Source organism: Schistocerca nitens, chromosome 9 (assembly GCF_023898315.1).
Source record: "Schistocerca nitens isolate TAMUIC-IGC-003100 chromosome 9, iqSchNite1.1, whole genome shotgun sequence".
Taxonomy (NCBI): Eukaryota; Metazoa; Arthropoda; class Insecta; order Orthoptera; family Acrididae; genus Schistocerca; species Schistocerca nitens.
The window spans coordinates 419,257,396-419,280,091 of NC_064622.1; the positions used below are offsets into that span (position 1 = coordinate 419,257,396).

A 22,696-nucleotide genomic window follows, 5' to 3' on the forward strand; every position below is an offset into this window, starting at 1 on the left:
GAGGTGAGTGCGTGCAAGGGGATAGCACACTGAGATACGTGTGGATCATACTGCACTACAACAAAACCAAAGGTGCTGTAGATAATGGGGACAAAGTGACAAGAGAATACAGTTGTGTTAGAGGAACAAGGTTGTGGCCACTAAGAATCTTCTTGGAAATGATAGATATTGCATCAATGAATGCATATATTCTGTACACTCAAAGATTTCCTGAATGCCAGAAGAATAACTGAAGCCGACGTAAACTCTTCACAACTGAACTGGCGTTTGGACTCAGCAAAGATGCACTGAAAGCTTGTGGTATTACAATTCCTACAGCAGTGATCCAGACCCAGTGTTCCAAGTTACCAACGCCACAATGATGTCTAGATTGCAAGAGAAACGAAGATCGGAAAACAAGATTCTTTTGTGTAACGTGCAAGAAACCTGTTTGTAATATACACAGAGAAGAAACTGTTACTGTGAAGTGCATGTGGTGCAAAAATGTACTTCATTGAAAAGTTGAAACAGGTCTTGTGTTATTTTACTGCAGTAACTGTTGAGGTACATAGATTATTAATTTTCTGTTTGTTGAGTACTGAATTTAGTAAAAGATATAAAAAATGTTTTGTACTTTGTATCTGTGATCTGATGAAATACTTCTAATAACCTGAAAAGCTGTTTTCAATACTAAATAAACCCATTCAATGGAAATAACGAAATCTGAGAACAAATATTACAATAAAACACAAAACTCTTTTGGGGTCATCCAAATACTTTGTAAAATAGAGGTGTGAAAAAGCTTGGTAACGGGAGGGTTAGTAAATGAACTATTGCTAAATGGGTGTGATTATTGGTGCAACCAACCTGGATATCCTCCTCATATTCTTAAAATTTGTTGTCTCAGAGTCATTAATTATTCTAACTGATTTCCACTGAGGAGAAGAAACTCTGTAAGGCACTACCATGCGTATCTTAACTAACTGTGCATCATTATCATAGAGTGTACAGTTATTTTCTTGCTCTGAGCTTCATTAAAGAAAACATTATCAATTATCAAACATTATTCTCCTGTCTTTATGCAGTCATTTTGGAAATTTAATTACCGATATCAAACTATGAATACAAATAAGGAATCCATATGCCCCACTAACAGATCAAAATTGCCCAGTAGAAATCTGTATACAGTTACAATTAAGGATGAACTATTATGCAGTATTATTGCACAAACACTCACTTCCACATGTTGCTTTCTATAGGATCTACTCATTTCAAAGTTTTTGCACTTGTGTTCTGCCTTTATATAATTATGTAGAATCTTATCCTTCATGCACATTAGTTCTACATAAGTAAGATGCCAGAGTGCAGCCTTTATATATAACTGCTTTAACTGTGATGTCATTTAGTGTTCAGATAGGCACAAAACACAGCTCTCGCTAACTTTTTGAAGCAGATGAAGATCCATTTTACCTTATTACTCAGTCCTCTAATGTCCTGATGAAGAAGCTAACATTATTTTTCTATGCATTGTTAAACATTTGCATTGATGGACTGTTCCATGAGTTCTTGGCAGAGTATTTTATACATTATGAATGAAAACACATATGACACCAATGTAATATTTTACAATATTGTATAATACTAGTTACTTCTTTCACAACAGGTTGCCTGACTCTTTCGCTAACTTAAAACGGTACCCCACTGACACTAATAAAAACGGGATTTTGCTTTGCATGATTGTGGCACCTTGTGCGTAACTTTCAAGGTCAGCCAATTTATCTTTTCTCTTCTTAGGTTAGACCATGTTTAGTACATCAATGATATTATGTAAAGAATTGATCGGTACTCTCCTTATAGTGGAGATGTTGTGTCACAGACACAACAAAAAGACTGCTAAGCAAGTAATCTTAAAGCCAAAAGGCCTTCTTCTGAATTACACAACATGCAGACACACACACACACACACACACACACTCAATCAATCAATCAATCATGCAAATGCAACTCTGGCCTCAGCAACCAGAGACAGTGGTCGTGAGTTTTGGTGTATTGTGTTTGCATATGTGTGTGTGAGTGTGTGTTGTCCAGTTCAGAAGAAGGCCTTTCGGCCAGACACTTACTTGTTTGGCAGTCCTTTTTTGTGCCTGTCTGAGACTTAACAACCCATTATATGTTAAGTAGCAATCTCCCCTTTGTTTAATGTTGGAAAATCCAGGATGAAGTAATCAAAATATTATGAACAAGAGTGCAGTAACTCACTGCAAATAGCCGAGATTCTGAGTCACATATGGGCTCAACAAAAAGTCTGACAGCAAGTAATCTTTCGGCCAAAATGGCCTTCATCAGAAACAGATGACATACATGCACGCAAACAATCATACAAATGCAACTCTCACACACATATGACCACAGTCTCTGGTTACTGAATCCAGACTGTCAGCTTCAGCAGCTAGGGTTCATGATCATGTGTGTGTGAGATGCTGACCAGATGGGTGCTGGTCGCTGGTCCTATGATAATTATTTGGTGGCACCTGAAGAGGAAATTTTAAGCTCCAAAATTAGTTGTGAAATAAATTAAGAAAATTACTGGCAACTGAAGTGCTATAAATGTCGTTGCAATGATGGAGGAGGAACAAAAGATGAAGAAGTTGTCTCCAAACAAAGAAGAACACTGGTCGATCTACTGTCAAGATTATATTATATTAAAATGTAAATGGACAGATAAAAAATCTACTCTCCAAGCAGTGGCATGAAAAAAAAGATTTAACTTTCACAAGCTTTTGGAGGCAGTGACTCCTTCTTCTGGCGGAAGAGTTGAAGGGGAAGGAAGAGGGGTGAAGGGAAAGGACTGGAGAGATTTAGGGGAAGGGGTACAGTTTAGAAAAGTCATCCAGAAACCTAGTTCTGGGTGACTTTTGTAAACTGTACTCCTTTCCTGTTTGCCTTACATAGCACCTGTAATGCCAGTTTTATTCCAGGCACCACTCTGTCTGGAAGGTGAATCTAGATCAAGAAGTGATCACCAGTAAAAGTCATCAATCACTTTCCAGTGAGCAGTGTGTATGTGGGATGGGGAACACACAGAAAGATAAAGAGGAATGAATGACACTAATGCATTGCTGCAGTGAATGCTCCACCATCTGTTCAGGGCTGTGTTGTTTACGAAAATAGTCACTCCTTCTTCAGCCTTCTTTGTCCTAAGGTCATATTTTTTGTGCTAGCCACAACCATGTAGTCCAAGGGTGTCATATAGCTTAAAATGTATCTGTTGAAATCTTACGCACTTTGGTCTTCCCTGATCTAATAGTCATATACCCACCACATGTGCCCAAAACCAATTGATTTCCCACTGTAGTATGAAAGCCGCCTTAGCAGTGAGGTTTTTCTGCTGTTTTCCCATTGTTATTCCTCCTTGATGGGGAGTTTGCAACGAGGGAGGGTGAGAGGAACTTGCTGATCTCCAAGGCAGACATCAACATTGATACCACCTAGGAAATGGTCATCATCTGATTCATCAGATAGGATGAAGATCGCATAGCCTGATGATTTTGGACCAGTTTTTTCTGGACTGTTGTTTTCAATTCTCAGGTTCAAGTTTTGGGACATTGGTAAGGCTGTTTTAACAGATTTTTTTCTGTTTCTCTTTGCCACGAAGGTGTATTATTCTTCCCAACAATGTTCTGCATCCACCATTGGTTCAGTTGTAAGTGGAAGCTTTGAGGCTACATATATAACTGTAGATTGCGCTCTGTTCAGCCGTCAGTGTCTGGTTGCCACTACAAGTCATTTGTACAGGCTGGTACAGTTTTGAGATGGACTTCACTGAAGCAGGTGGCTGTGTGGCCTTATGTCTTCTTCACCTCAAAGTATGAGATGCGTTGGTAAACTTTAGCTACTGTATTCTGTTCTCTTCTTGGAATGATATTTTCCTTCCTCCAAAATGAATGGTAGTTTACACACATGTGTTGCGTATTCATTTAGGACATCATTCACAGTCAGCTGAACCACATGTTCTGCATATAACCTGACCTTTGCAAACCATGGTTGTGTGATGTGTTGACATTTAAAGCTGCACTTAACATGAGGTACACTTGACAGCAAAAACAGTGGGCAACTGCTGAATACAACCAATGTAACATAGCTATATTGCAGCTCCTCTGAACATCAAAATCCTGTGGGGTACAGTCTTCTGACTATACACAATAACTACCGCAAGAGATCACTGGATGGCACTGTTCATTATGGAAGTCAATCAAGATGTAAACTAATGCCGTGATACAACAAATATTAGAACACAAGTTATGAAACAGTAGAAAATCCATGATGGAATGTAACAGTATGTGTGGCTTCAGCTGCCAGAGGCTGTAGTCATGTGTGTGTGTGTGTGTGTGTGTGTGTGTGTGTGTGTGTCATCTATTTTCAACAAAGGCCTTGTTGGCCAAAAGCTTTTATTGTGACAGTGTCATGCTTATCTTTGACTCACCATCTCCACTATATGGTGAGAGAAAAAAAGTTGTTATAGATGCGACAGTCCCTAATGCTTTTAAATTAAACTTCTTTAGAATACGTGACACTTCAGCAGTATTATCATGCTCATTAAATGACATAAGTTATTGTTCGTGATATGATTTGAACCCACTGTTAACCAAACAAAGCTTGTATGTCTGATTGAGACTCGACTAGGCATAAAGATGCATACACTATTGAAGCGTTCACCAGTATTGGTTTACAAGGCTAAATGTCCAGACCTGGAGATAAATGGTAATACATTTCACACTGCACCGGCAACCCCATGATGCTTTTATTGGGCCAGAGAAGTAACCACAGAAAGTATGTAATAAAGTGCAACGCACAAGTGCAAAACCCATGAAGTGAAGTTGTGGTGATGGACGAGGAGTAGAACTCAGTACCTATATGAATTGATCAGGTGTCAGATATTAAATGTGTTCACCAATAGCATGATACTGGTACCTGGAATGACAATACAAATGATTTTTGCGTCGCGGGTATTCGAACCTGGTAGCTTTCACTACTTTCTTGTAACTACAAAGAGACATGAAATGTTTATTGTCTCTTCACCAGTAGCGAGATGTGCACATTTTCAGGTAGAGGTAACGCAACTTATTGTTCTGTGCTGCTTGGGACTCCAACCCTGTGCATATAGTCATTGTTGACCCCACATAAAGAGGTGTCAGCTGCCAAATTGAAAATACTTTGGACAATGATTAAAGTAATTAAGTAGGGGTTCACTGTAAATTAGTGAATAAACTATGTGGTTGTAATCCTTCCCTACCTGGGTGTAATGATTCTTTGTTTCTTGGTCCACTCATTTCTACATCTTTCTGGTCTCGGCATTCTGTCTCAGCTTGGTCACCCAACACCTACGTCTTTCCTGTCCAACGGTTCTGTTCCAGGATGGTCATCCAACATTTACATCTTTTCTGTCCTAGAATTCTCTCTGTTTTGGTCATCCATCTTCCACATCTTTACCACTGTATAAGTTTCTGCCCTGAAGGATACTTAATCATTTGTTGAATAACACATTTATAAGCACTGTATACAGCGTACGATGAAAGTAGATGATGTTTAAAAGTTATTTCAGAAATATTTGATGCAAAATTGTCTTATATATGCTTGGGGGATCAATAATACTGATGAGATTTGTGCCAATAATGGCAAGATATCTTTGATTCTACTGTCTGAAGTTGAGTGTGCAATCAGCAAATAATATAGTGGCACTGCATGACTAGAAGAAGGAATTGGCTAATGGGACACATTCTGACATGTCAAGGGATCACAAATTTAGTATTAGAGGGAAGTGCGAGGGAGGGAGGCCAAGAGATGAATACAGTACTCAGGTTCGAAAGGATGTAGAATACAGTAGCTATTTAGAGATGCAGAGCCTTGTGTGAGATAGAGTAATGTGGAGAGCTGCATCAAGCCAGTATTCAGGCTGTGTGTGGCATAATGCAGTAGATTTTCATGGTTTAACCATGGACCAAGGACTGTGGTGTTCCTCAGGCCAGAGGTCACAGGTGATGGATTTCAGGAATTGCGACTGTCACAATGCAAGTACATTGAACAGTGGAGCATTTTATAGTCATTTTATTTATTCTATTACATTTTGGCGCTTCAAAAGTAGTTTATATTTTAGAAAGTATGGATGATAAGACAAAGAAAATTGTGGCAGTCACTGCAGTTTGTATTCTATGTACTCATGTATTTCTTGAAAGAAAAATCACACAATATCTGTAGAATAATGGACATAACACAGTGGATAATAACTGACATTTTATTGGCAGGCACTTATAATGTTGGATTACACAAATCTTCCCCACCTTACATACTTCCTTCAAGAGGCTTACTTTTTTCTGAGGTTATTTCTGGAAGTAGTGAAGGTATTTTAAATCTGTCTTGCGAATCCAGCAAAATGCCTATTGTTGTCATCAAATGTGTTATGCATTATTGAAATAAAATAACATCATTGGTCTTAATGAAACATATATACCACTTTGCTTGCTTTCTCCATCTAAAAACAGTTCATTACAAAAGATGTTGATGCTAGTACTTAACATTTTTGTTCAGAAGTTTAGAAATGCAGAAGTCCTTACATTTTTTATCAACTTACATCTGTCCTTACTCGTGAGATCAAAATTTGTCAGGGAAAAATGCTAAAACTTATCTGGAAATCAGAGAAATATCAGGGGATTTCACTTGAGGGAACTTGTGGCAACCCTGGAGAGATATTAAGAAACAGTTACCTCGATAATTCAACAGTCTACAAATGATTACAATCCACATAATTCAAACCCCCTTGGACAAAATAGGATATGGAAGGGTGATCGTTTGAGTGGGTCAGACTTCTTTTTCGAATAGACGACTAATTATGTAACATAACAATTATTTTACCCTTGTCATTACACACATATCTTGATCTTTCAGAATCATCCCCAATAACTTGGATCTTCTAACTGTCTTTAAAATGCTTAAAACAACTCACTCCAGTTTCGTAAAGCAAAACTTTACAATCCAGCAAAACAGTGGTAAAATAATTAAAATTTTAAATACCCTTGTGTGGTTTGCATGATTAGGCTCATAAATTTCAATAATACATTAAGCAACCACAGTGTTATAATTTCTACCACAAGTAAGTTATCCAAAAACATCTCGTCAGAAAATACCTTCAGTTACTTCCAAGTTGCAAGCATAATAGATTCAAAAACCAAGAACATAATGAAACACTTGAACTAGAACAATTTGACATCAACAAACAGAATTAATTTCTTTGCCCTCCTAGGCATACCACTTGTATTGCAGTGGTCTGGAGCTGCCTTGGAGCTCAGTCAACATGGCCACTACTTCACAGGTGACATGCACAACACCACATGATCAAAACCCAGCCCACTCCTTCACAGTCTGTCATTGAGACCAGTGTTACATCAACACTGATTTATAAACTTCTGCAACAGTGCACCGTCATGGAATAGGGCTTCTAACAGTGGGGGGAGGGTCCCAGGCGCACCACAATTGAGGGGGCGGACAGCTGAATTGCAGGGATGGCTGCCACCTGCATCTCTGAATTGCTTGCAAGGGGGAGAGGAAAATGTCCTTTGCAAAACCTGCCTGCGACGCGCACCACCACTGGGTATGCTCAGACAAAGAGTCGGAGCAACAACTTCCATGGGTGACAGTGGCGGCGTGACGTCAACGTCAGAATCCATCGGCTCAGGCACCACGAAGTAACACGACAGCAATGGCAGTTGGAGGTGGGGCCATGGCGGTGACGAGAGGCGCCCGCCCAGTGCAGCAGACCAGATCAGCGGCGCAGTCAGGGGCACCCGCACCATAGGCAGGAGCAGCGGAGCCGCCGTCAGTTGAGTCATGGGCTGTTGCAGCGGAAGCTGCGGAGAATCCAATTCTGCCGGGAAAGAACCAGCAGCAAAAAACCGAGGACGTCACAAATGGATCTGGTTATGGCGTTGCTTGACAGTGCCAGAGGGACCAGAAATCACAAACAAGGCACGGCCAAGCTGGCGAAGAATGCGCCCCTGCTCCCAGTGCTGCCTGACAGAAAAAACACAACAGAAAACCAAATCATGTGCCGCCCAGCCATAACAAGGCGAAGCAATCGGAGCGTGCAGTGGCGGGTGCAACAGTTGCAATAGCAACCAATGTGTGCAGCCATGCAGTGGCTCCACTGGGGAACAGGTGCCATGCAGCTGGGAGAAATATGAAGCAAAGAAAGTCCATAGCGCAGGCTTGCAAAAGTGTGTGGCAAGCAAATTGTTCAACGGCGACATAAACTTATGCTCAGAGTGTTCAACCTTGCTGTTGGACTGGAGGTGGAATGGGTCGGAGGTCAGATGGCGAATCCGATTAACTGTGCAGAACACTTAAAACTTGGAGGACACAAATTGAGGGCCATTGTCAGAGACAATGACTTCAGGAAGGCCATCAATGGAAAAAATAGACGTCAAGGTCCGAATAGTTGTGGCAGATGTGTTACAAGACATAGGTACAACAAAAGGAAAGTTTTTGTAAGCATCAATGAGTATTAACCAGCAGGTGTCCCAGAAAAGACCTGCAAAATCATTATGAACGTGCTGCCAAGGTGCAGTAGGAGTCGGCCATGTGGAACAGCACTGGCAGGGAGCAGACTGGTGCTCCGCGCAAGAGCGACAATTAGCAAGCAAATTCTCAATTTGGTTATTAACACCGAACGAAGTGCAGTGACGACGCACTAATTGCTTCGTCCGCACTATACCCCAATGACGTGCAGTAAACGGAGGATTTCCAACTGCAGTGAATGAGGTACAACCACACAAGACTGATCAGTGTCAGTTCGTACCAAAATAACTTCATGGTGTACAGACAAGTTGAGATGTTCCACAAAGTAACATCGAACAAGTGGATTACTAATCCACATGGCAGACAGAGGCCATTGAGTTCGAATATACTGCAAAACAATCTGCAAGGAAGCATCGGCGGCTGTCATGGAAGCAATGCGACAAAAATCCACCAGAAAACCATCATTGAAATCCTTATTTTGCGAATCAATGAACATGCTAGGCAATTCGGAAGAATCAAACAGATGAAACAGAAGGTAGATGAGACAGAGCATTGGCCGTAGGCATATGGCATATGGTCGGTGACCAAATAGAACTTGCGATCGTACAATAAATCATGAAACTTGGTCACTCCATATACAATAGCTAAAGCCTATTTCTGGATATGAGAATAGTTTTGCTGGGCAGAATTGAGCAATTTAGACGCAAAAGCGACCGCGCGATCAACAGAAGTAATGCGGTGCGACAGAACTGCTCCGATGCCATGGGAAGATGCATCGACAGCCAAAACAACTGGTTTGGAGGGATCAGAAGGAATCAAGCAGCGATCACTCAACAGAGCAGATTTGAGCTTGTGGAAAGCAGCGTCACAGTCTGAAGACCAAACAAAAGGAACGTTCTTACACCGAAGGCGATGCAAAGGTCCTGCAATGTGCGCTGCATTTGGTACAAACCAAACATAATATGTAATTCTGCCTAACACAGACTGAAGTTCTTTCACATTCCTGAGTGCTGGCAAGTCCCTAACCACATGGAGATGTGATGGTGAGTGGTGGATACCCTGTCTGTTAATCATATGTCCTAAATATCGAATCTCAGCTTGAAAAAATTTGCCATTGTCTCTGTTACATTTGAGTCCTGGCTGCAAAAGTACAGTAAGTAAGGCACACAAATTCTGCAGATGTTCGTCAGGGGTGTGACCTAATACCACAATATCGTCCATATAATTGGAACAACCAGGGAGATTGGCACACAACTGCTGCAAGTACAACTGAAAAAATGCAGGAGCTGAAGCACAACTGAACGGAAGGCGGCGAAACTTGAACACTCCAAGGTGGGTGTTGATCACAAAATATCGTCACGACTGTTGGTTGAGTGGAATTTGAAAGTATGCAACCCAAAAGTCAATCTTGGAAAAGAATTTACCTGCACTAAGCTTAACAAAAATGTCTTCAGCGCATGATAAGGGAACTGAAGCTACCACCATCTGGGGATTGACTGTAGACTTAAAGTCAGAACAAATACTGAGATGACCATTTGGTTTTTTCACACACACTATAGGAGAAGCCCATTGCAAAGCAGAAACAGGTTGAAGGACACCACTGTCTTGCAAATGCTAAAGTTTAGCAGCCACGGCGACACACTGTGCATGAGGTACCAGGTGTACGCGCTGGAAAATAGGCATGTTATTGTCTCTAACTACAATATGCACTGCAAAGTCAGTGGCATAACCAAGCCCCTCAAAAAAGAGTTCAGCAAAATCATCACATAGTGTAGCCACACTTTCTGCATGGTCACAAGCTTTGAAGCAAAGTACATTGTCCTGAAATGCAAGACTAAAAAGTTCAAATGCATCCATGCCAAAAATGATTGGAGCATTACTAGAGTGGAGCACATGAGAAGACACAGTTATCATCATTGCACTACACATGGCTTGCAAACTACACACGCCTAGCATTGAGATTTCCTGTCCAGGAAATGCAGTCAGTATGGAATGCGAACGACGAAGTGGGGACAAACCAAGCAAGTCATACGTTGATCAGTTGATAAAAAAACAGACACACCAGTGTACAGCTGCATATGAATAGAACATCCACAAATGTTCAAAGTCACAAAAAGTTCATTCGCCTCATGCTGAATGCGAGAGGAAGGGTCTGGCAAAACTTGTTCATGCACACTACGAGCTGTAGAAGCACGTGAAGCAGAAGGCTTTTAAAAAATGGCATTAATGTCGATAGGCTGACTGTGGTGTCACCACCAGACACCACACTTGCTAGGTGGTAGCCTTTAAATCTGCCGCTGTCCGTTAGTATACGTCAGACCCGCGTGTCGCCACTATCAGTGATTGCAGACCGAGCGCCGCCACACGGCAAGTCTAGTCTAGAGAGACTCCCTAGCACTCACCCCAGTTGTACAGCCGACTTTGCTAGTGATGGTTCACTGTCTACATACGCTCTCATTTGCAGAGAGGACTGTTTAGCATGGCCTTCAGCTACGTCATTTGCTACAACCTCAACCACTGTTTCCCTCTCATGCCCCTTCACTCATAATCGACATATGGTTTCTGAACAAGTTGTAAATAACCTTTGGCTCCCTGTTTTCTAGCTGTGCTACTGTCACAATTTTATTCCAGTCAGCATTGTCAAAAGCTTTCCTTAAGTTTATAAATGCTGTAAATGTGGGCTTGCTTTTCCTTAATTTATCTTGTAAGGAATATCACAGAGTCAATATTGCCTCACATGTCCCTACATTTGTCTGGGATTCAAACAGATCTTCCCCAAGGTCACCTTCTACCAGTTTTTTCATTCTTCAACAAATAATTCATGTTAGTATTTCACTTATTAAATGTACTGTTTGGTAATATCCATACCTATCAACATCTGCTTTCTTTGGAATTAGAATATTATGCTCTTCTTCTTTTGTTAGGAGGGAAACGACTACTTTGAAAAAAGAAAAAAAAGGGGGAACTACTTCTCCTATACATTAATTAGCTGGTGTTTTAACACTTCAGAGTGTTTCAGCAACTTTATGCGGACCACAACCAGCTGCCTACATACTTGCAAAGATAAACACAATTTATATTACTCACTACCCTTGAGTACACTGCACATAGAATGGCTACTAAATTCTTTTATTTTGTCTTTAAATATTTGGATATATTCAGTTTCCCGTCATAAGTCAGTTTATAAACAATTATAACTTTTTTCACCAGAATAAATAAGCTCCATTCTGAATACTCAGGATTGATATGTAATCTATATAAAAATTATATTTAATTCTAAATTGTGTTAGTGAATTTATGAATTCACCCTAAATTCACTTTTATCATGAACCAGAAATACCAGTATGGAGTATATGTACTGACAGGGAAGTATATGAATTCTTAGCTCCCTGAAGAGGCTTCTTGAAGATATTTACTTGTCAATTTGTCAAAATGTTCTTATTTCAACTTCAGTGGCAATAATATTTTTTTCATTTAAACTTCAACAAGTTGCAGATTATACCATAGGACAGAACTGAGTCAGACAAGTACATGAAATGTATTTGTAGTTGCAAATATGAACAAACATTAGCTGTATAATGGAGTGACAATGAAAATTTTTTTGTGCTGGACCTAGACTTGCGGCAGATTTCTGTCTTATTAATAGCTGTCAGTTTACCATTAGGTTACCCGAGCGTTCTCCATGGCTAGACCCAAACTTCCATATGTCATCAACCTGCACTTGTTCATCTGTTATGTATATTCCCGTACAGGAGAGATATTTTAATTGAAAGTCACTAGCCCAGTATTGGTGGATAAATAAAAGATTGCAGTGGCTTTGTTGTTCTGAAGTACAATGCAATGTTCCTTTAGATATGCAGGCATGTGGAAAGGATCAGGCACAGCATGGACAACCATCAGCTGTATAACTGAATGACAATAATGAAAATTTGTGCTGTACCAGGACTCAAATGCGGATTTCCCACTTATCGGGAGTGATCACTTTACCATTAGGCTATCTGAGTGTGACCCACAGCCCGACCCAAATCTCCGTATGTTGTCAACCATGCATCTAAAACCGGCATTCGTATGTTAATTATGTATATTGCCATACAGGGGTGACATTTTTAACTGAAAGTCGCTTGCTAAATGTCGGTGGATGGTTACAATATTGCAGTGCCTGTGTTGTTCATAATTATTATGCAATGTTCCTGAAATTGGAATGATCACATAGAAAATATTTTGGGGGAGGCAAACCCAAGACTTCATTTTACTGGTAGAGCACTTAGAAGATGCAACAGGTGTACTAAGGAGATTGCCTACATTATGCTTGTCCATCCTCTGCTAGGGTATGATTGTGCAGTATGGTACCCTTACCAGATGGGATTGACAAGAGGACATTGAAAAAGTTCAGAGAAGTGCAGCTCATTTGGTATTGTCAAAAATTAGGGGAAAGACAGATGGACATGATACATGACTAATGATTCCATTTATTAAAACAAAACTGTTTTTCAGAACAGTGATCTCTTTTCAGCAAAGTTTGTTTTTCCCATTCACTGTTACAGAGTGCAATGGTAGAGGAATAGTGAAAGTGATTTGATGAACCCTCTGCCAGGCACCTAAAGGTGGCTTACAGCGTATTTATGCAGGTGTAGCTCAAGGTGACACTACCTGAAGAGGTGCAATGAGATTTATTAAATTGTTACTTCACCTGATGCTGCTAAATAAAATGATGTACTATCATGTAGGAGGTACTTTATGTACAAAAATTAATTCTGAATGGTGATAATAACTGCGGATCAGGATGTGATGAGATGAACAAAAATTATGTCATACTCCTGTGATATGTCTCACAACAGGACTGGTACGTAGAGCTATCATCACTATATGACTGCTTATGGGCTATTCTTGGTGTTGTGGTAGATAATTGCAGATGGCCTTGTGACTGCAATTGAGTAGGGAAACATAATAGCTGCACAGAATCTTATTGTGAATTATGTTTTGCAGTATCTTCAATATCTTGGCTATTTGTGTATCAAATCATGGCAATATAGCAGTTGTGCAAACCCTATGGACAAAAAGTTTGTAATTTTTGCGAGATGTGTCTCTGCCAAGTAATATGGTTCAATGAAATGTGGGCCACTCATAGAAATAACTGCTACAGTGTATTGGAGGTCACTGAAAGAAGTGTGCAATGAGAAGAACAGAAATAACAATTTCATTCAAAGTAGAATTACACTAAAGTGTCTGTGTTTCATTATGGTCCCCAGGTTTACAAATGGCGGGACATGGTTTGTAACGGAATGTGTGATCACCACTGATGACAGTGCATGCTCTATTGCATCCTCCTATGCTGACCGTACGGTTGGTAATAAGTTTTTGTGGCAGGGCATTTGATTCATCTACCAGCAGGACTGACATCTGCTAACCTCCAACAGTGCTGTTCGATGCGGCTGGACATTATTATTCATCAGGGGCCCTTTACGAAACTTTAGCGCTTTCATAATTTTAAATAACAACAGTATTTGGAATAAGAAAGTAGTTGGGATAAGAATAGTTGTGTGAACTGAAAAAAAAATTCTTTAAAAATAAACCGAAAAAGCGAAATAATAATCATAAATTTATGACACACCCTTTTCTATATATTACCTTACAGAAAATTTGAACGAAATTCTTTCCAGGGCTTTAGAATACCTCGTTGTAAATGATATGTCATATAAGAATTAGAGCTTCATGAACTTTTTATTTTTCATTTTCCTTAAGGTATGTGAAAATATTAGTTGATTTAGTTAGTCCTGAAATGGCTACATGCAACTGCCTCTAAGTAAAGAATGGATATGGTAAATACAATCCTGCGTGTTGAAACTTTTGTCCCTGTGACTTGCTTATAACGACAGCAAATGCAATTTTAATTCGCTTCTTACCTGGTAATCACTAAGACCTCAATAAATTCTAACTGTATTTTGGGATTTTGATTGTGTTTATAACTTCATGTAAGTACGTTAGGCTGTAGCAGCAATACGTAAATCACAATTTATGTTGACAATGACTAATATCTTTGTTATTTCGAAACGTATAATCATTTAGAAAAGTCAACGTGTACGGGTAGCATTCATTTCACGCTAGGTGAGGAGAGATATTGTATTACCGCAATGGTCACCGTTATTATCTATGACAGTGCTGTATACAAATTATCCAGTTAATAAGGAGTTATTTGTAATAAGATAATTTGAAAAGTGAGTCTCTTGTTCGTGAGTAAGAGGTTAGCTTCACAAAATACAGGTATGATGCCGGGCATCCATGATGCCCATTTGCCTACAATAGTTCAAAATTTTCGACAAACAGTAAGTTTTTAGCGCAAACTCAGTATGCAGTATGAGAAACAATTAAAAATTTTCTAATGATGCCTCATTCATCTCTGTACGATTAGAATGTCTTGAAGAAGAGGGATGTTGACTTGTAAAATAATATATATGAATGAAACTGGAGCCAGTGCTGAATGCATCTCCGGAAAGACAAACAAGGGAAACAAGTACAGTGTTGCAATATCGTTGACATGTGGGTGTGGAGTACAGTTCGATCAAGTAACATTATGCCTTTGCCTACCATTAACACCTGCACCACGAAAATAATCATGTTCGACAATGTTCCTGGATGCATTACCTATTACTACCTCTCGCCACATGGGGGAAGATCCAGCTTCCCAGAAGTAGTATTTTGGTACAGCAATCGATATCTGCTATGTGATGCGCAATACTTGACATGTATTTACATTCCCCTGTAAGCTAAAAGTATCAGTTTGCTACAATGGAAGAGCAAAAATAATGTATTTCACCTTCTGACTTTTTGTAATAGAAAAATATCCAAAAGTGTTGTGCAAAAGAGCTGTTGGCTGTGTTCCAGCTCAAAACACTGTGCCCTAGAGTTTGCTTTTGTCACACTCAGGTGACCGCAACACATCATTTCCTAAACCAATGATGTATGCTGGTACACTCGCTCTGCCAAGCATGAAATTATTTCCTTTTTATTCTGACTTTTCATGTGAAGTATCTGTGATGAAGCGAATGATCTAGTGCAGTAACTAAACTGGTGTGGCCATTTCTCAGCAGAGTATGTCATGAGGGATGTTCAAGTTTTAAGATTTCCTTGGGAAAAAAGTCAGGATTATTAGTTTGTAGCTGTGTCTGTGACAATCACAGATAAACTCTTCTCTATTACAAGTTTCTTTTCTCAGGCATAATCTCTCGATCTGGGACTGTTATACTGTAAAGATGGCATCGGAAATATGAAGCTCTGGAAACTTGATCTGTATTGAGAGTTCTGTCATGAAGAAATTGCAAGGTTGGTGATGCATAACATACATTGCTACAGATAGGCTAAGTGGTTGGCAGTGAATGCATTCAACAATGCTGATAAATTCCTGATGAAACAAGATGCTGAATGAAAGTGAATAGGTGTACCGTTGTGTAACTAACGCTCTAGTACAAAGGTAAAACAGATGCCCTACACTGAAATCAGTGAAGGTTTTCTATGAGAACTACTAAACAACAATAGTTACACTCAATGAGAATTCTCATGTTGCTCAAATAATTTGTTTATTGTAAACAAAAATCAGTTTTAAATGCTAGGCCAAACATTGCTGACTGTACTGAGTGTTAACCTCACAATGACGTAACGCTTCTGTTGTGGTAGCAGCAGAACCACAGCGTCTCCATCCAACAGGTGGTGTCTTGTCAGTGCCCATGATGTCGGCACGTGGTGTTGCTAGTGTGTTGGCTGCACTTATAGTAGGCGGATGCCCACCGCAATAGGAAAAAAATCCTCATTGGTGATGAGCTGTCCCCGTTGCCTGGAAGGTGGGTGTACACTCCAACACTAATGACTTTGTCACTGCTGGCTGACCTGTCACAGGGGACATTAGGCCTGTCCACGACAACCAAGCACACCTGTGGACAACAAACATGCTGATTTAAGTGCTGGTGCCTATGCCACAAGAGAGAAATCTCAAATTTCAAGTTGCATGACAAAACACATAGACCTTACACATAAAGAGTAGAGGGAGGTGCATAGCACAATCAGGAATTCATCAAAAGGAGTCAGTTTCCAACTTTGAAACAAATTTTATAGTGGAAAAAAATCTTACATTTTAGAAGTTTGGCCTCTTTAGCTGTTACCACAACGGATTTCAAACGTATAAGCTACAGTTTCTATATTTTATAGTTATATGAGGGACATCCTTATATTTTAATCTTGCCATGTGGCTTTGTGGTTAATGATACTTTGACAAAGGTAATGATATAACGTAATTTTTGCCTAGTGAAGTTACTAGTGCCTATATTTTGTTAATTTTTTTTTTTGTTTCAATATGCTCATAACATTTGTTATTGTTTATACCATTAAGTTTCGCCATAATATCCAAGAGTGTGAAACTAGCTATGGATGAAACTGGCTAATCACCTAACATCTTTCAGTACAATCTTCTCATACTTCCAGCCATGTCAAGAAGTCGTACTTCCATGTGTTTCTGGACAAGTGCTATTAGCCCACTGTGAAGTGGTAACCGACTGTTGCCTGGTTGCTGTTCTCATCTTTACTTAGCCATGGAACCAGCTGCTGCTAAGACCATCCACATAAGACTTTGAGGATATAGCCTTGGATACAACTCGCAGAAAGTCAAGTAGCTCTTACTACCTTTTTTACAACTCATTCGCTGTCTGCTTCTTTTACAGCAGAGCAATTCAAAGATGATGTCTTTAGACAGGTGAATGATGTAGCTAATTACTGTAATCATTTACAAGTTCCAATTTTTGAAAGAATATTGGTCTACAGCAATTCAGCAAGAACTGCTCATAGATTTCTGGACCAAAGACTAGTATCAACCTGGTCAGGGCACAATGAAGGCATTCTATAAGTACTGATGTGGGGGTGGCTGTACGGTTGTTGCTGTGGGTAAAACTTTTGTTACCATACTGTGTTTGGTGAGAACTTGTAGCACCACTCCATGACAATTATGAGAATTATGAACATTTTCTCGAAAGAGTCTAATATTATCATGGCCCTTACAGTATAGTGCAAGATATACCACAACAACTGAGGCAAGGTGTAAGACTGGTGATCCTTATGATGATGTGCATGACAGGCAACAGAATATCAATCATTCTGATGACCAGTTTTAAGTAATAGTGAGGAACATAAATAAAGTGTGGATAGCAGCTGACACAGGTGACCTTGGTGGCGAGGAGGTGCACTCAGTGGGGGAACAAGATTGCTGAATATCTTGGTTGGGCAGTTGATGGTACTTTCTAGTGAACTTGGTAGGAATGGAGACAATGATGAGTGGGGGAGACATTCCTGCACCACCGAGTGTGTGTGAAGAGCCACCTGACTTGTACAACAGTTATAATTATAACATATCTGACGAATTAAACGCGGCTGGTACTACTGGGATAGTGTGACAGTTTGACAAAAAGCAACTGACTGGAACTGGAACAATAAGAAATAAAAATTCATTGATGTGGCAAGTCTGGGGACTTCAGGCTCCAGAACAGTATATGATAGACTGCAAGGAAGCAAGCACTTCTGAACTGCAAGCGAGAGAATTCAAACAAGCATGTTCATTACAAAATGCAAGAGTGCCTCCGGACGGAAGTAATATGATTTATAAATTTGTATGATTTATAAATTTGTATTTGATGGAGATTCCAAATATGAACTGCCATCAAGGTTGGACAGCGCTCATGCAGTGTGATTTTCGACTCCCAGGCTCAATGGTGAATAGGAAGAGCAAAGATAGAAATTCAATGCCTGTGACTGAGTTTGGTAAAAAAAAAAAGCCAAATAAAAGAGTTGTTTTGTGGAGGAGAGTTGGTGCCCATTTCAGCTGATGTCAATCCATTTGTAAAAGTAGCAGTAGGTGGCTTAGAAAGTGAGGTATTGGTTGACAGTTGTTCACAGATTTCAGTGACTTCACCCAGCAAAATGAACACAGTACTATTGCTGATCTGTAACATTAAAATTTATGGTGCTACAGGGATGGTGTCCAAAAACAATCCAACATGAAGTCAAACTACTCTTGCAGTTCAAAATTGTAGTCACAGAATTACACACATTAGAGAATTCGGAAACTCAGTGTCAACATGATCATAGGTATCGATTTTTTAATATGAATTGTTGTGATGTAGATGTTGAGTGGTGTTGTATAATAATGTACATGCAGTGTTAATGTATTTTACATCTTTGGTGCTCTTTAACAACTAAATAATTCAAGTTAGTATTTTATGTTCAGTGGTTGGTAATACGCACCTGTGTCTGGTTTTTCTGTATATTGTTGTTGTTGTTGTACGTGCTTTGTGTTCCACCGGTACCTAATAAATCATGTGTATTTCCAAATAAGAAAATATTCGTTTTCTAACAAAATCTCAGCAGGTTATGGGCCCAGGTGTGTGTTAAAAGGACACTTGTAAGAAAATAATAATGTATCTCTGTGCAAAAGGTTTTCAAAGTTATCTCCAAGAAGACGTCTCTGAAGTTGTTAATTCCATGCAACCAACGATGGATTCAATGAGAATTATCAACATCGGAGTTGTGGAAGGCAAAACAAATTGGAGCACTTGGAAATACAAAATAAGTATTTGTCTACAAGGAATTCCTGGTGCACTTGATCTTGTGGAAGGCAGGTTAGTGAAACCTAGAATTATTTCAGAAAGTGCTACCGTTGAACAAAGAGTGATCTGCAGAAGTGCTTTAGAAGCTTTTAGCAAAGCAGACAGCAATGCTCCACTTGTTTTGACTACAAATATGTCGGAAAAAACTTTGCAGAACATAATGCATCTAAATACAGCATGTGAAGTGTGGACAGAATTACACAAAATATTTGATGGTGTCTCTGAAGACAAAGTGTACAACCTTTGTTTGCAGTTCTTTAGTTACAAAAAGGCTCCTGAAGACGATATTGCAACACACATTTCCAAACTGAAAAATTTGTGGAGTGAATTGAAACAGGAAATGACTAAAGATATCGTAAATAATTCAGAAATGCCTTATTTGTTTTTGATTTGTAAAATATTAGGTACACTATGAGAACACTATTTTTCGTTTAAATCTACGAGCGCAGTTCAATAAGTAATGCAACACATTTTTTTTCTGAAACAGGGGTTGTTTTATTCAGCATTGAAATACACCAGGTTATTCCCCAATCTTTTAGCTACACAACACTATTTTTCAACGTAATCTCCATTCAATGCTACGATCTTACTCTACCTTGAAATGAGGGCCTGTATGCCTGCACGGTACCATTCCACTGGTCGATGTCGGAGCCAACGTCGTACTGCATCAATAACTTCTTCATCATCCGCGTAGTGCGTCCCACGGATTGCGTCCTTCATTGGGCCAAACATATGGAAATCCGACGGTTAGAGATCGGGGCTGTAGGGTGCATGAGGAAGAACAGTCCACTGAAGTTTTGTGAGCTCCTCTCGGGTGCAAAGACTTGTGTGAGGTCTTGCGTTGTCATGAAGAAGGAGAAGTTCGTTCTGATTTTTGTGCCTATGAACATGCTGAAGTCGTTTCTTCAATTTCTGAAGAGTAACACAATACACTTCAGAGTTGATCGTTTGACCATGGGGAAGGACATCAAACAGAATAACCCCTTCAGCGTTCCAGAAGACTGTAACCGTGACTTTACCGGCTGAGGGTATGGATTTAAACTTTTTCTTGGTAGGGGAGTGGGTGTGGCGCCACTCCATTGATTGCCGTTTTGTTTCAGGTTCGAAATGATGAACCCATGTTTCATCACCTGTAACAATCTTTGACAAGAAATTGTCACCCTCAGCCTCATGACGAGCAAGCAATTCCGCACATATGGTTCTCCTTTGCTCTTTATGGTGTTCGGTTAGACAACGAGGGACCCAGCGGGAACAAACCTTTGAATATCCCAACTGGTGAATAATTGTGACAGCACTACCAACAGAGATGTCAAGTTGAGAACTGAGTTTTTTGATGGTCATCTTGAACAAGTGTGTTCGCACGCTCCGCCATTGCAGGAGTCACAGCTGTACACGGCCGGCCCGCACGCGGGAGATCAGTCAGTCTTGCTTGACCTTGCGGCGATGATGACACACGCTTTGCCCAATGACTCACCGTGCTTTTGTCCACTGCCAGATCACCGTAGACATTCTGCAAGCGCCTATGAATATCTGGGATGCCCTGGTTTTCCGCCAAAAGAAACTCGATCACTGCCCGTTGTTTGCAATGCACATCCGTTACAGACGCCATTTTAACAGCTCCGTACAGCGCTGCCACCTGTCGCAAGTCAATGAAACTATACGAGACGAAGCGGGAATGTTTGAAAATATTCCACAAGAAATTTCCGGTTTTTTCAACCAAAATTGGCCGAGAAAAAAAAAGTGTTGCATTACTTATTCAACTGCCCTCGTAGTTGGATGCTAACATCTAGAGATGACAGAACAATTGATAATTTAACAAATCAATTGTGTGCACATGAAAAAGCTCTGAGTACAAAGGAGGGTGATTTTAGTAAACAAGAAGCCCTCACTACAGACTCGTCAAGGCTGTTATTTCAGCAAGTAAATCCAATGGAGAAAAAGAAGAAAAATAAATTAATATGTAATTACTGCAAGAAACCTAACCATACAATTAAAGTGTGCAGAAAGTGGGCAGCAGATGGCAAACCTCCAAAACCAGCTACCACAGATACAAATATACTACTTCTTGCTGTGACATCTTCTGTGATGAACTCTGAATGTAGAAATGAGGACTGGTATATAGACAATGGTGCAACAAGTCATATTACAAATGACAGGACTTGTTACAAAACATTTCAGTCTTTTCTAACAAAACACTCAGTTACTACAGCTAATGGTGACATAATTGAAGCAATTGGAAAAGGTTCGATAGACACAGAAGCAGCAATTGGAGGAAAATGGAACAGAATTACCTTGACAGATGTATGGTATGTACCTCAGATTCACAAGAATATATTCTCTGTTCTTGCAGCACAGGATAAACATCCAGAAAGTAAATTCACATCAACTGCAGGAATTTGTCATCTTAAGACTGATAATGTCACTAGATTGGTAGGTGTCTGTGATCGCTTTGTAGGCCTTTTTAAACTTGTTCTAAGAAATGTGTAACCTAGCTCCCTCAGCGAAGTTCATACCACTAGCAGAGACAATATGTTGCAGCTTTATCATGAAAGATTTGGAAACCAGAACAAGCACCATGTGAAGTCTGTACTTAGTAGCGAGTTAAATATTGAGACGGAAATGGACAGTGAACTTTGTGAAGGCTGTATTGATGGCAAGGCTCATCGTTTACCATTTGGCAACAGAAAGAGGACAGCAGAACCAGGTGAGCTTATTCACGCTGATGTATGTGGTCCATTCCTAGTACCTTCTGTGTCAGGGCACCGGTATTTTGTTCTTTCCAAAGATGATTGTACAAAGTTTAGGGCAACATATTTCATACAAGAAAAGTCTGGAGTTGCAGAAAAGTTAAGGCAGTTCATAGCTGAAGCAAAAGCTGCTGGACATACCAGCAAGGAACTTCTGAGTGATAATGGGAAAGAATTTGACAACAAACAAGCAAAAGAGATTCTTCACAAAGGGTGTATAATTCAACACCCCTTCAATGCCATACACTCTAGAACAAAATGGGTCCAGTGAAAGAGAGAACTGCACAGTTGTGGAAACTACCAGAGCCTTAATGCATGCACATGCAAACATTCCACAGAATCTTTGGGCAGAGATGGTGAACACTGCAACCTACATTCTAAACTGAACAGGGGCTTTCAGTATTCCAGGAACATCTCCATATGAATTGTAATATGGAAAGAAGCCAAGACAGAAACAGCCGCAGGTGATAGGCTCCACTTCCTATGCTCATATTCCAAAACAACAGAGAAGGAAGATGGATCGAAAAGCACTGAAAGGTTTTTTCATGATACAGTAAGGTTGTAAGAAAATATTCCTTGTGCTTTATGTTGATGATGGTCTGATTGCAGCTCACAGTGAACAGGAACTTGAAGACATTGTCAGTGATTTAAATTTACTTCAGTGCCTGCATCATTTTTCTTAGGTCTGGAAACTGACCAACAAGAACATGAAACTGTATGTGTAAGTCAAACTCATTACACAGAGAAAATACTAGAGCA

At 39.9% G+C, this 22,696-nt stretch overlaps 1 protein-coding gene and 1 long non-coding RNA gene across 4 annotated transcripts in view; one reads left to right on the forward strand and one right to left on the reverse strand.

Annotated features, from left to right (window-relative positions):
- Window positions 1-22,696, forward strand: part of LOC126203645 (uncharacterized) — a 461,213-nt gene that overhangs the window by 117,183 nt on the left and 321,334 nt on the right. The gene's annotated exons all lie outside the window — the stretch shown is intronic.
- LOC126203646 (uncharacterized) overlaps window positions 16,105-22,696 on the reverse strand; it is a 48,565-nt gene continuing 41,973 nt past the window's right edge. For all 3 annotated transcript variants that reach the window (XR_007540326.1, XR_007540327.1, XR_007540325.1), the window contains one exon: window positions 16,105-16,472. This is a non-coding gene — a long non-coding RNA (uncharacterized LOC126203646). The remainder of the gene's footprint in view (window positions 16,473-22,696) is intronic.